The 12,069-nt window shown below is 40.0% G+C and overlaps 1 pseudogene; it reads left to right on the top strand.

Moving 5' to 3' along the window:
• Positions 1–1,187: 1,187 nt before the first annotated feature.
• Positions 1,188–10,570, top strand: LOC138172876 (interferon regulatory factor 6 pseudogene; annotated as a pseudogene).
• Positions 10,571–12,069: the final 1,499 nt, after the last annotated feature.

Raw genomic sequence — 12,069 nt, 5'->3', positions numbered from 1 at the left:
CCCAAGTAAATTCAACATTAGTATAACCAAGTTATCCTGCCCCCACCCCTCCCATTGTCTAAAGGTTTGGTGGAATATGTTTCACTTCTCTCTCATACTTAGGGGTTACTGAGTTACTGTAAATAGCTCTAGCTCCTACTGATGGAGTTCCTCCTGCACCCTAGCTCCACTTGGCCAACAACAATGAAGGAATTTTTGCTTCAGGGTGAATAATAATAAATGAGCAGAAGTACTCCTCCAGGGGCGGCCAGGTAGCACAGGGAGTAAGAGCACCGGCTCCAGTGTCAAGATGACCTGGAGATCCAATCCCGGGCTCAGACACTTAGCACCCACCCAGAAACACCTGGCCATGTAACCTTGAGCAAGTTACTTAACCCCAATTGCTTAGGGGCAGCCAGGTGGCTCAGCGAGTAAGAGCATGGGCTCCAGTGTTGGAATGACCTGGGGATCAAATCCGGGCTCAGATACTTAGCACCACACCCAGAAATAACTGGCCATGTAACCTTGAGCAAGTTACTTAACCCTGATTGCTTTAAAAAAAAAAAAAAAAGAAGTACTCCTCCAGCTTCTGGGAAGCATGATCCCCCTCCTAAGCTTGAACCTCCTCAGTCTATAGGAAGAGGAGAGTGATTAGGTTCGTGGTTTTGCTCAGTTCCTGTGGGCTCTGGTCCTGGGTCATGGAGCTTCTTTGGGCTTCCCTGCTGCTCTGGTTGGTTGCACCATCCTGACTTGGATCCTGACTCTAGGACCATTACCACTTGAGCTTCCTATTAGGTGGAGATCCATGCCTGCCCCTGAAACAGTTCAGGGTCTGGTATCTGGGCTGTGGGCAGACTGTGACATTCACCTTCTGGAAGCAAGAGGAAGGAACACAAGCCAGAAAAAAAGCTATTTCATAGGCTCTTACATAATTTTGAATACTCTCCTAGAAACTGGAGCATTAAATTATGATGTATCTAAGGAAAGACCTATATGATGTAATGCAGAGTAAAATCTGTAGCCAGATTTGTAGCCACAATGATCATACATATGTTTTTAAAATAAAGAACTAAAAAAAAGGAAAGAAAATAGGTCCAGTGGTAACCAAACTTCGGCAGGTCTAGAAGGGGATATGTGACAAAAGCATCTGCTTTCTTTGTTGTTCTATTTGGTTCTATCTAGTTAAATGCTAAGAGTTTGAGAAGATCATGGCCCTCCAACCCCAAAGAGTCCAGCTGAATGAATCCCTGGTTGGTGGTCCATGTGGATAATCACACATACCTTGGGATTGTCTAGTTGCCCATGGAGTTAAAATGCTTCCAAATTCTTTGGAAACATGCAACCTAACATAGTCCTCAATACAGGTAAGATATCTTCAAGCTGCACTGTGGAAACTGGGAAATACCAGGAATGGGTTGATAGCCCTTACCCAGCCAAGTGGAAGGAACAACTGCAACATGCACTAAAATAGAATCCAGGCATTCAACCTGATGAACAATGGCACTAAGGAGGTACCCATGAACCTGGGGAAGAGATATGAAGTCTGTTATATCCTCTAGCCTCAAGGCTCAACTGAATCAGAGTCCACAGCATCTGCTTCTGGGATGAGAAGGATCATGGACTAAAAGAGGAAGAATAAGATGGGAAGTGGGAAGAACTATATCAGTAGTAGTCCCGTGGCCTAACCAGAATGCCTTCTCTTTCCTGAAGATCATTGGGATGATGGAGCCAGCCAACATGGGCTGTATGGGCCCTGCAATGTACAGTATGGGCACCTGCAACCCTGAAGGAGTATGGGCCAAAGGGAGCTTCAGAAGTGGAAGTGCCCCCAGTTCCCATGCAGCATGACTTCTTTAGTTCTCCAGTATTGTAGATCAGCTCTTTTTCAATGACTGATATGAATATAAAATTCCAGTACCAAAGGTGACCAACCTCCAAGCTTGTTAACTATTATGGTGATTTGGGGCCCTTGGTTTTTGGCTCTGTCAGGGAGTAGGTGAAGTTCCCTGGGTCAGATCAAATAGCTATTAGTAAGTAGATTTTTTTTTACCAGCAGATTATTGGATGTCATGGACAGGTGGCTGATCTTGGAAGTCAGTAGCCATACCAATTGTCAGATTGTGTCAATGCATACAGAGAAAGAAATGATAAATAGAGGTACAGAATAATTTTACACACACATGTGTGTATGTATGCATGTATGTGAATGTGTATGTGTGTACATATGAAAATGTGTGTATATGTATATACATGTATATACACACACAAACAAACACACATATGTAATGGTAGCCATCTCTAGGGCTGAGCAAGGAGGAGGGGAAAAAAGAAACTTACAATATAACTTTATTATATGTTTAAAAGGAATAGCAAGTTGTACATAAGAGATTTGGAGCTTCATGTGCAATCATCTTTTTATTATACTATTATAGAAATGTTTGTTTTATTCCTTAAATTAAAAATAAATAAATCTGAGGGGGCAGCCAGGTGGCTCAGCGAGTAAGAACACTGGCTCCAGTGTCGGGATGACCTGGGGATCAAATCCGGGGGCAGATACTCAGCACCACACCCAGAAATAACTGTCCGTGTAACCTTGAGCAAGTTACTTAATCCCGATTGCTTAAAAAAATAAATAAATGGATAAATAAATAAATGAATGAATGGATAGATATATACATACATACATACATAAATACATACATACATAAATAAATCTGGAAAAGAAAAAGAAATATGCTGGTCTGGACCATCAATCCTTTCCAGTGCTAACCCCCAACTTGAATCGCAAAAGAAAATCACACCATTCTGCCTAGAAGCCTTCCTCAGCAAGCTCTTTGCCCACCAGAAATGGAAAAAAGTAAAGCAACCACTTTTTTGTACTTTTGAGAAGAATGGTCTTGTGGGAAACCCCAGGAAAGGAAGTTCATTGTAATTCCAGTAATTTCATGGTTATAAGGATGATCCACGACATGTTTTCTGACTATTTCGCATGGTTCTTTGACAAAGGCAGTGTCCACCTGCAGATCTTTACTTAGGATGTCAAAGATAGCATTGTCACCTACCTGAAACATCTGTAACACCTCCTCCAGACCCAGGAAATCTGGTCTTCCATAAAGCCTTTCCCCAAAACTCATATGACACATACCCTGCTAGCTCAGCGTTCTTGACTGTTGTGACCTTCCTCCCTTTTTCTAAGTGTTATACATAGGTTTTTATTATTCATATTTATAAACCAGTCTTTAACTCTACCATCTTCTCCATAAAAATATGAATAGTTTCAAAATGTCTCCTACTCTTCTTAGTTTTGTAAAAGAAAATTGATTTTAATTTATATCAAAGATCAGATTCTACAAAGTTCCTATTTTTTATTATTGAAAATCCCAGTGGGGTTATAGTAGTGGTATAATGTAAGGGAAAGAATATAGGATGGGAGTAAGTAAAACCTGGCTTCTGTAGTAAGTTGGAGTTATTGACTTACAGTATGACTTAGACAATGGCACCTCTTTGGTCCTCTATAAAAGATGAGGAAATCAATCTCAACGATCTCTCTTGATGAGGCACAAGGAGACAGGGGATGAGAGAAGGCTGTGGTCATAGAGGAATCTCCAAGTACTGTATCATAGAAGTGGAAGACTTGTTGGTGATGATGAAATCAAGGATATGGCTCGTCTCTTAGTGTGGCTGAGGTGGAACAAATGTGCTAATCATGAAAGTATAGAAGGTTGATGAACAGGGAGGCAAGAGGGCACCTCAACATATATTGGTTTCTCCAAGCATGAAGGCATTGGTGTCTGGGGTGGAGAGGAAGTCTGTGACCTAAGAACTGAACTCTCTGTGTAAGGAACAAATACAATAGATGAATGTCACTAGGACCTGGATAGAGTGAATGAAGCTGAGCTTAAACTTTCTATGACTCAATGACTACATAGGAAAAATCTAGTAAAATTTATCTCAGAACTGAATGTCCTCCCATGATTCCCTCCTCTACCTCCTAGTACTTTAGAAAGAACTCTACTTTGGTTGTCAATGAATCTGTGTTTGAATCCTGGTTCAGCCACTTACAGTCTATGTGTAGGATGTAGGGCAAATTCTTTCATCTTTCTGCTGCCCAATTTCCTCATTTAAAAAGTGAAGGATTTGTACTACATGCCCTCTAAGGTTCCTTCTAACTCTGATCTCTTTCCCTACCTTGTTTTCCTCTTGGCCCACCAAAATTGTCTATTTTTCACTAAATTTCCCACTAGTGCTAATTGTTGTTTTGGAGATGTTTATGAAGCACTTATTATGTCAGCAAATCAATTATACCTCAGCTCTCTATAGATAGCAAGGGTACAAACATCAGGTGTCTAATCAGGCAATCTCCCATTTTGGCCCCTCACAACTCTGACATTAGGCAGGAGTGTGCTGGATCCAGTTCATACTGGCTCCTAAGCCAATTGTTAAATTTTTAGTGTGAGCAATTACACTTTTTAGAAGTTAGCAAACTATAAATCAAGGCTTGATTTATTGTTTTGTTGATTGTCTAGTCTTAACAAAGTGATGGCAAAAAGGTCAATTTGTGGATAAGTTTTAAGTTTGTGTATCCTAGGGAGAGATGCTTGTTAAGCACTTACTAGCATACCCCTGCCACCATGCCTGAAGCAAATGAGCCCCATTCTCACCGCACCTTTTACTCAGAGAATTAACACTGAATGCAGTCTTAGGACATAGCTACTATTCCTCCTGAGAAGCCTATGAAAATCTGTCTTATGGCTCAAACTCTCCATCCTCCTGTCAGAATACCAAGGATTCAATCATGGATTATTGAGGTGAAAATTCCCTTCCCATGCTACCCACTCCTCATTACTTCAACCCCCTCCTTGTTAGTCCTGCCAAACCTGAGTCCCTCTCTTGCTCAGCCTTTTCCTTCTATTGTAGATCCCCCTTTGTATTATTAACAAATAGCCAGTCAAAAAGAACTCTTGTCATATTTCTGTTTTTGTCTTCACTCAACTGTTTCCAGTGAAGAGTGAATCTGTGGCCAACCTGGTTAGTCCCAGATGTACCTTCCCTCATGACTCTTCACACACTAGACCAAAAGGAAGAATAAATATGCTTCTTGATTCTCTATGTCACTTTCTGACCTTTCCCTTGTCTCCATTACTCAAGCCACCTCTCTCCTCATTTCAGCTTCATTCATTCTATCTAAGTCCTAGTGGCATTCATCCATTATACTTGTTCCTTACACCGAGAGCTCAGTTCTTGGGTCACAGTATTCCTCTCCACCCCAGACATCAATGCCTTCATGCTTGGAGAAACCAATTTATATGTTGATGTCCCCTCAAATGCTCTTGCTTTCCTGTTCATCAACTTTCTATATTTTCAAGATCAGCACATTTGTTCCACTTCAGCCACTTATAGAGAGGAGCCATATCCTTCATTTCATCATCACCCACAAGTCTTCCACATCTATGATCCAGTACTTGGACACTCCTCTATGACCACAGCCTTCTCTCCTCCCATATCCCCTTGTGTCTCATCACTTTTAAACCTATTTTCCATTCTCATTGCCAATGCCAGTCATTTCATTCCTTAATTTTTTCCTATGCCTTTATCCCTGACCTATTCATACTCTTTTCCTTTCAAAAATTGACCCTCAGTTAACCCATGAATCCCTAGTATGCAAGTGCAGTTCATTCATTTCCAAACCCCAATCCTAGTTTATTCACATTAATCACCTTCTTTGCTTCTGGCTCATATGCTGCTGAGTAGTTGTGGAGAAAGGCATACAGTTGTGATTACTGGGTCCATTCTCCACTTGAGCTCCAGCGAAGCATCATCACCATTTAGATGTCCCTTGGATATCTCAAACTCAATATTCCCAAATGGTTGGGTGGCACTATGCAGAGAACTCAAATCTGACCTCAAAAACCTGCTAGATATGTAACTGTAGGCAATTCTCTTAACCTCTTCCTACCTCAGTTTCCTCAACTGTCAAAAAAAGAATAATAATAGCACCTACCTCCCAGGGTTGTTGTGAGGATCAAATGAGATAATTTTTGAAAAGCACTTAGCATAGTGACTAGCACACAGAAGGCACTTAATAAAGGCTTGCTTCCTTCCATCATTCCTTCATGGCCTTTCCCTCAAACCCACTCTTCATCCTAATTTACTTATTTTTTTAATATAACATTATCCTTCCAGTAATCCAAATTATCTTCTCAGAATCTTCCTCAACTCATCACTCACTAACCTCTTTAATCAATCATTCTTTAAATCTTTTCCTAGAATCACATCATTTGATAATTGGAAGAGACTTCAGGGTCTTGGAGTAGACCTATAGTTATGGTGTGGTATATAAGCAAGCCTCCCACAAAGGAGACTGAAAAGGAGGGCTCAGACAGGAAAAAGGAGAGCCAGAGAAAATAGCATTGAAAGTACAGAGAGGCAAGAGTATCCAGGGAAGGAAGGGTAGTCAATGTCAAATGCTGCTGAATAGACAAGAAAAATGATGTTTGAGGGAAGTCCATCAGATTCTTAAGAAATCATTGGTAACAATGACAAAACTTTTTTTTTTCTATAAGAAGAACAAATCACAAGGGATACTGAGTTTGGGAGGAACCTTATAGCACCCTGGAAGAACATGGGAATTTCATGGGAATGCCAGAACACTACCCAGATAGTACCTCTGAATTCAGTTGCTTCCAAGGATAACTGTGTATGATTTAGGGGGTTTCTACATGTACTTATGATCTCCTGTGCATCTTTTACATCTGAACAGTCTATGTTCTGTCTGTATAAGACTGTGATCCATCCAATATGCATTCATTACTTTGGTTACTTATATATAGACTATAAATCCCTTTTACCCTTTTCTGTGGCAATATATAGGTGAATTAAATTGTGATTTTCCTTTAGCAAGCCCTGGGTGGGGGCAACAAGGAAGGAAGGAAATGAGTCCTTTAGGAAATAAAATCCAGTATGTGTGAGCCTAGAGCTTTCAGGGGACCTTGGGCTATAGGTTATAGTATTTTATGCCTAAAATTATATATTTAAGCATAATCACAATTTTCTACATCTTCAGTTTTTGAAGTAATTTAAAATACATTATTTTAAAATTTCAAAAATTATTTGTTGATTGTTTTCATTTTCAGTTTATTCATTAGAATTCTGGAATACATCTTAAGGTGGAAAATGCTTCATATCTCCTATTATTAAATAAATTTAGGTATATTAGAACTGAAGTCCAAAACCTGGATCATAAAAAGAAGAACTTGGTCATACATTTCAAGAAAGTGAATGAGACCTACCTGACCCTGGTTAATAGGCAAAACCTTCTATTTGGTGTTTGAAAATTGTAATATTAGCCAGACCTTTTTGGTTTTAACATTAACTAGAATTTGGCTTAGAAAAAGAACAATCACTATGATCCACAGTTCTCACCCATGATTAATAACACTACTAATTCATTAGTACATTTATATATGAACAATGTTCAGATGGCACTTTTTCCATCTGCAATATTTATGACTGTAAAAAAATAATTTTCTCTTATCACTTCCTGTAGGTGAGAGCCGAAAGCTATCTTTAAACAGCAGATATTCTTGGTCTTTAAGTCATTACATGGTTTCATCACAGCTTGGATTACTTACAGTCTCCTACTAGTTAAGGAATGGAAATAAATATATTCATGAAGATCCATTATTCATTTCATTCACATTTTGGTGGAACTAGAATATTCCAAAGCTCTCCAAATGTGCAGCCACAGAACATATTTTAAATGTAGGTGATTATAACAGGAATTGATGGCAAAGTAGGGGAGGAGGGGTGTCAGGTAAAGGGAGGAAAGAGAATAAGTCAAGGAGAATAAATGATTGCTAATCAGAGAGCATGAAGTTCAAAACAATTCAGCAAAAAATGGGGATTAATAGTCAAAGAGAACATATTTCTTGATTTAGAATTCTGCCTTTATTTTAATCTAAATGAAACAAGAAGGGTAGGAAATGGTGTGATGCAAGAAATGCCCACACACTACATTATTTCCAAATGAATGCGGGGAAAATTTGCCATGGTAGCCTGGGAGGGAAGAAAACAAGAAGTGACTTCCTACACTAATCGCTAGAGCTGAGGTTTCCGTCCTGGAGCCTCTCTGAGAGAGCTGCCGGTCATCTGCACCTGTCCCATTGGCATTTAGAGTATCAGATACTGCTGATGTAGCCCTCCTACTGGGCATAAATTTCTCTCATGCAGTATACTATTCCCCACACATTGATCCCAATGAGGATTCTTCCATATTTTCCTGATACTTTGTATTTTAAAGGTGATTTATGAACTAGTTCTCTGGGAAACATTATATACTTTTTAAAATTTTGTCAGCTTGTTAGAGGATACCAAGGTGAATAACTTCAAATATGGTTTGATTGGTAAAATGGTAGGTAAAGCATAGTGCCACAATCACTCAAGAAAAATTCAGATTACACAAAGACTTGGAAACAAAGTGGGTTACCATCTATTGGGGGATGTTTAAACAAATTACAGCATATGAAAATTGAATAACCTTTGGTTAGAGAAATAATAAAAACAAGAAATTCAGAGAAACATGGAAAGCACATAGGAACCAAAGTCTACCCCCTTGCAGTCTTCACTCTTTAATTCCTCTCCTGATCTAGAGCTGCCCAGAATCCATCCAGGATGGCTAGTCTGTAAGATCTATCATCTCTGGAGTCATTCTCCTTTCCCTCTTGTCTCCTCCCATTACTCTGGATCACATGGAAGCAATATGGACTGCCTGACTGTTCTCATGGCTTATGTGAGTCACCAACTCCGTCCCTTCCAGGGGAATAGGGAGGACCACCAGGCCATATCATTTGTCCTAATACTAGCTCTTGAAATCCCCTAGAACTTATCATCCTCTCAGACTCTACTCCCTCCAGCCCCCCATACACACTTCCATTAAGTCAACCAACTAAGGACCCTTAGACCTTGCCTAACTGAACTTTCTCTTATGTGTTGTCTCCCCAGTGAAATTCAGCTCTTTTACAAGAGAGAATGGCTTCTTTATTTCTACTGCTTAACACTAATGTGTGCTTAATAAATATTTCTTTCAAATAGGAAGAACCAAGAAAAGAATATATACTGCAACAATAATATAAGGGGCAATAACAACAAAACAAAGTCAAACACTTCACAATTATTATGAACAGTAGAGACCCAGATGATAGATAAAGAAATGTGCCTTTCTCATTTCATTGGAGAAATGGGGAACAATAAGTGTGGAATGTTGCATACACTGTCACACAAGATCACTGTATCTTTTAGTTTTGCTTACCCTTTTTTCCTTGTTACAAGGGAAGTTACTGAAAAGAAGGAGAATATATAGAAAAATAATGGTTGTAAAAACAGAAGACATCAGCAAAACAAAAAAAAATCTGTATTACAAGTATTACACTCTGGTATTAGTAGAAGTTCTTCAATCCCTTTTTTTGCTTTTTGGAGGGGGGAAGGCAGGGTAATTGGGGTTAAGTGACGTGCCCAAGGTCACATGGCTAGTAAGTGTTAAGTGTCTGAGACCAGATTTGAACTCAGGTCCTCCTGAGTCCAGAACTGGTGCTCTATTCACTGTGCCACCTACCTGCCCCCATCATCAATCTTTATTGATTAATAAAATGGGACAAACACTGGATCTAAACTCAGGAGACTTGGATTCAATGCTACTGAATACTTGTGTGATCTTGGGTAGATATTTTCCCTCTCTGCCTCCTTTTTCTCACCCATAAAATAATGGGCAGGGAGTAGAAAATCCTAAATAGCCTTCCAGTGAGAGGTATTATTAAAACCACAATCTAAATCAAGGGTTCTAAATGTGAGACATTGTACCTGGCACATGGTAAACCAGGGAGTTCTAGAAGCCTAGGAATCTAGGCTGGGTGTTAGCAACCAGCCCAACAACAAAGCACTGAGGAGAAATCTTTCCAGGATGCTGCAATATCATCCTATTCTCCTGTCAGCAGCTAGGAGAGTATAATTATAACATAGTATCATACCACAATATAATTGTGGAAAAGATAGAGTGCTGAACCTGGAGTCAGGAAAAGCTGAGTTAAAATGTGGTCTCAGACGCTTACTAGCTCTGTGACCCTAGGAAAGTCACTTAATTTTTGCCTGCCTCTATTTTCTACTTTGTAAAATAAGGGCAATGATAGTTACTACCTCCAAGGGTTTTTATAAAAATAAATTGCTACCTTGCAAGCCTTCAAGTGCCATATAAATGGGGTGAAACAAGGCTGTGTGTTTGCTCCCATGCTTTTTAATATGTTTTTCAGCTACATTGTCAAATGCCTACAATGAGGGTGAACACGGCATCAAGGTCAGCTACCACACTGATGATAAATTCTTCAACTTGAAAAGGCTACAAGCCAAGACCAAAGTGGAGGGAGTTTTGATGTATGATTTTCTCTTTGCAGATCATTTTGCACTCAGTTCAGTCTCTGAAGCTGAGATGCAACAAATTATGGATCGATTCTTTGCTGCTGGTGCTAATTTTGGCCTCTACCAATTAACACCAAGAAAAGACAGGTGCTCCATCATCCACCACCATACCATCCACACATGAAACCATGAGTTACAGCAAATGGAGAAGTTTTGAATGTTGTGGATAAGCTCACTAACCTTGGTAGTACACTTTCCAGGGATGTACACACTGATAATGAGGTTGACGCATGCGTTGCCAGAGCTGGCTCAGTGTTTGGGAGGCTCCAAAGGAAAGTGTGGGGGAGAAGAGGTATTGACAAAGAGCAAGGCATCTGATAGTAGAGGATAACATACAGTTGAATTAATTCATCAAAAGATTGAGATGGTCAACAAACATTTATTCATTGCTTACTAATGTGAAGTACTGTCCTAAGTACTGGGGATATAAACAATTAAAACAAAACAAACCCCTCCACTAGTTTCTGCTCTCAAGCAATGCATATTCTAATGAGGGAGACAATATACAAATATCTAGACATATATTTGTATATGTATGTGTATTTGTGGTTTGGGAGAGGGGATTTGGAGGGAGGGAAGGCAAGGCAATTGGGGTTAAATGACTCGCCCAAGATCACACAGCTAGTGTCAAGTGTCTGAGGCCGGATTTGAACTCAAGTCCTCCTGACTCCAGGAGCAGTGCTCTATTCATTGCACCACCCAGCTGCCTCTTGTATGTGTATTTCTATGTATGTAATGTGTATACACAGGTAGTATATGAAAACACTCTAAAAAGGCTAGGTTTTAGTAGTGAGGGGTTTAGGAAAAGTCTCTTAGAGAAGGTGAGATCTGAGCTGTCTTGAAGGAGGGCGGGGGAAACAATGAATTGGAGATTAGGTAGCAGACAATTTGAGGTAGGAGGGAGAGCCAGGATAAAGTCACGGAGCCAAGAAACTACCAAACTGAAGGTCTACAGAGCCATTGTGCTGATCTCATTTCTGTATGCCTGTGAAACCTGGACAGTCTACCAGCACCACACCAGGAAACTGAATCACTTCCATTTGACTTATCCTGGATTCTGATGATCACCTGACAGGATAAGGTACCAGACTCTGAGGTCCTTACTCAAACTAAATTGCCAAGCATTCAAACTCTACTGCAAAGAGTACAACTCTGATGGGCTGGCCACGTTGTTTAAATGCAAAATGTACACTTGCCAAAAAAATAATTTTATGGAGAACTCACACAGTGCAAGTGTTCACATGGTGGACAGAAGAAGTGATACAGGGACACTCTCAAGGTCCCTCTTAAGATCTTTGGAATTGATTATGTGACATGGCAGTCACTGGCACAGGACCGCTCAGCCTGGCGTGCCCACATCAGAGAAGGTGCTGTGCTCTACAAGCAAAGTAGAACTGAAACAGCTCAAAAGAAGCAGGATATGTGCAAATTTAGAGAATCCACCCCAAATGTTCACATGGACTATTTATGCCCGACCTGTGATAGAGCATTCTGAACTGGTACTTGTCTGATTAGAAACAGTCAGACACACTGTAACTTGACTAGCGTAGTGATGTCATTTTGGTTCTCCTCAAGAATAAAGGACAACAACCAAGCCTCCTTAACTCCAATCCTTGCACTTTC

The sequence above is a fragment of the Petaurus breviceps genome, unplaced genomic scaffold (genome assembly GCF_028583685.1).
Source record: "Petaurus breviceps papuanus isolate PSGF00001 unplaced genomic scaffold, PetGlider_PUasm1.0 551, whole genome shotgun sequence".
Taxonomy (NCBI): domain Eukaryota; kingdom Metazoa; phylum Chordata; class Mammalia; order Diprotodontia; family Petauridae; genus Petaurus; species Petaurus breviceps.
The sequence above is the reverse complement of the archived record's forward strand: the minus strand, read 5'-3'. Positions and strand labels throughout refer to the sequence as shown.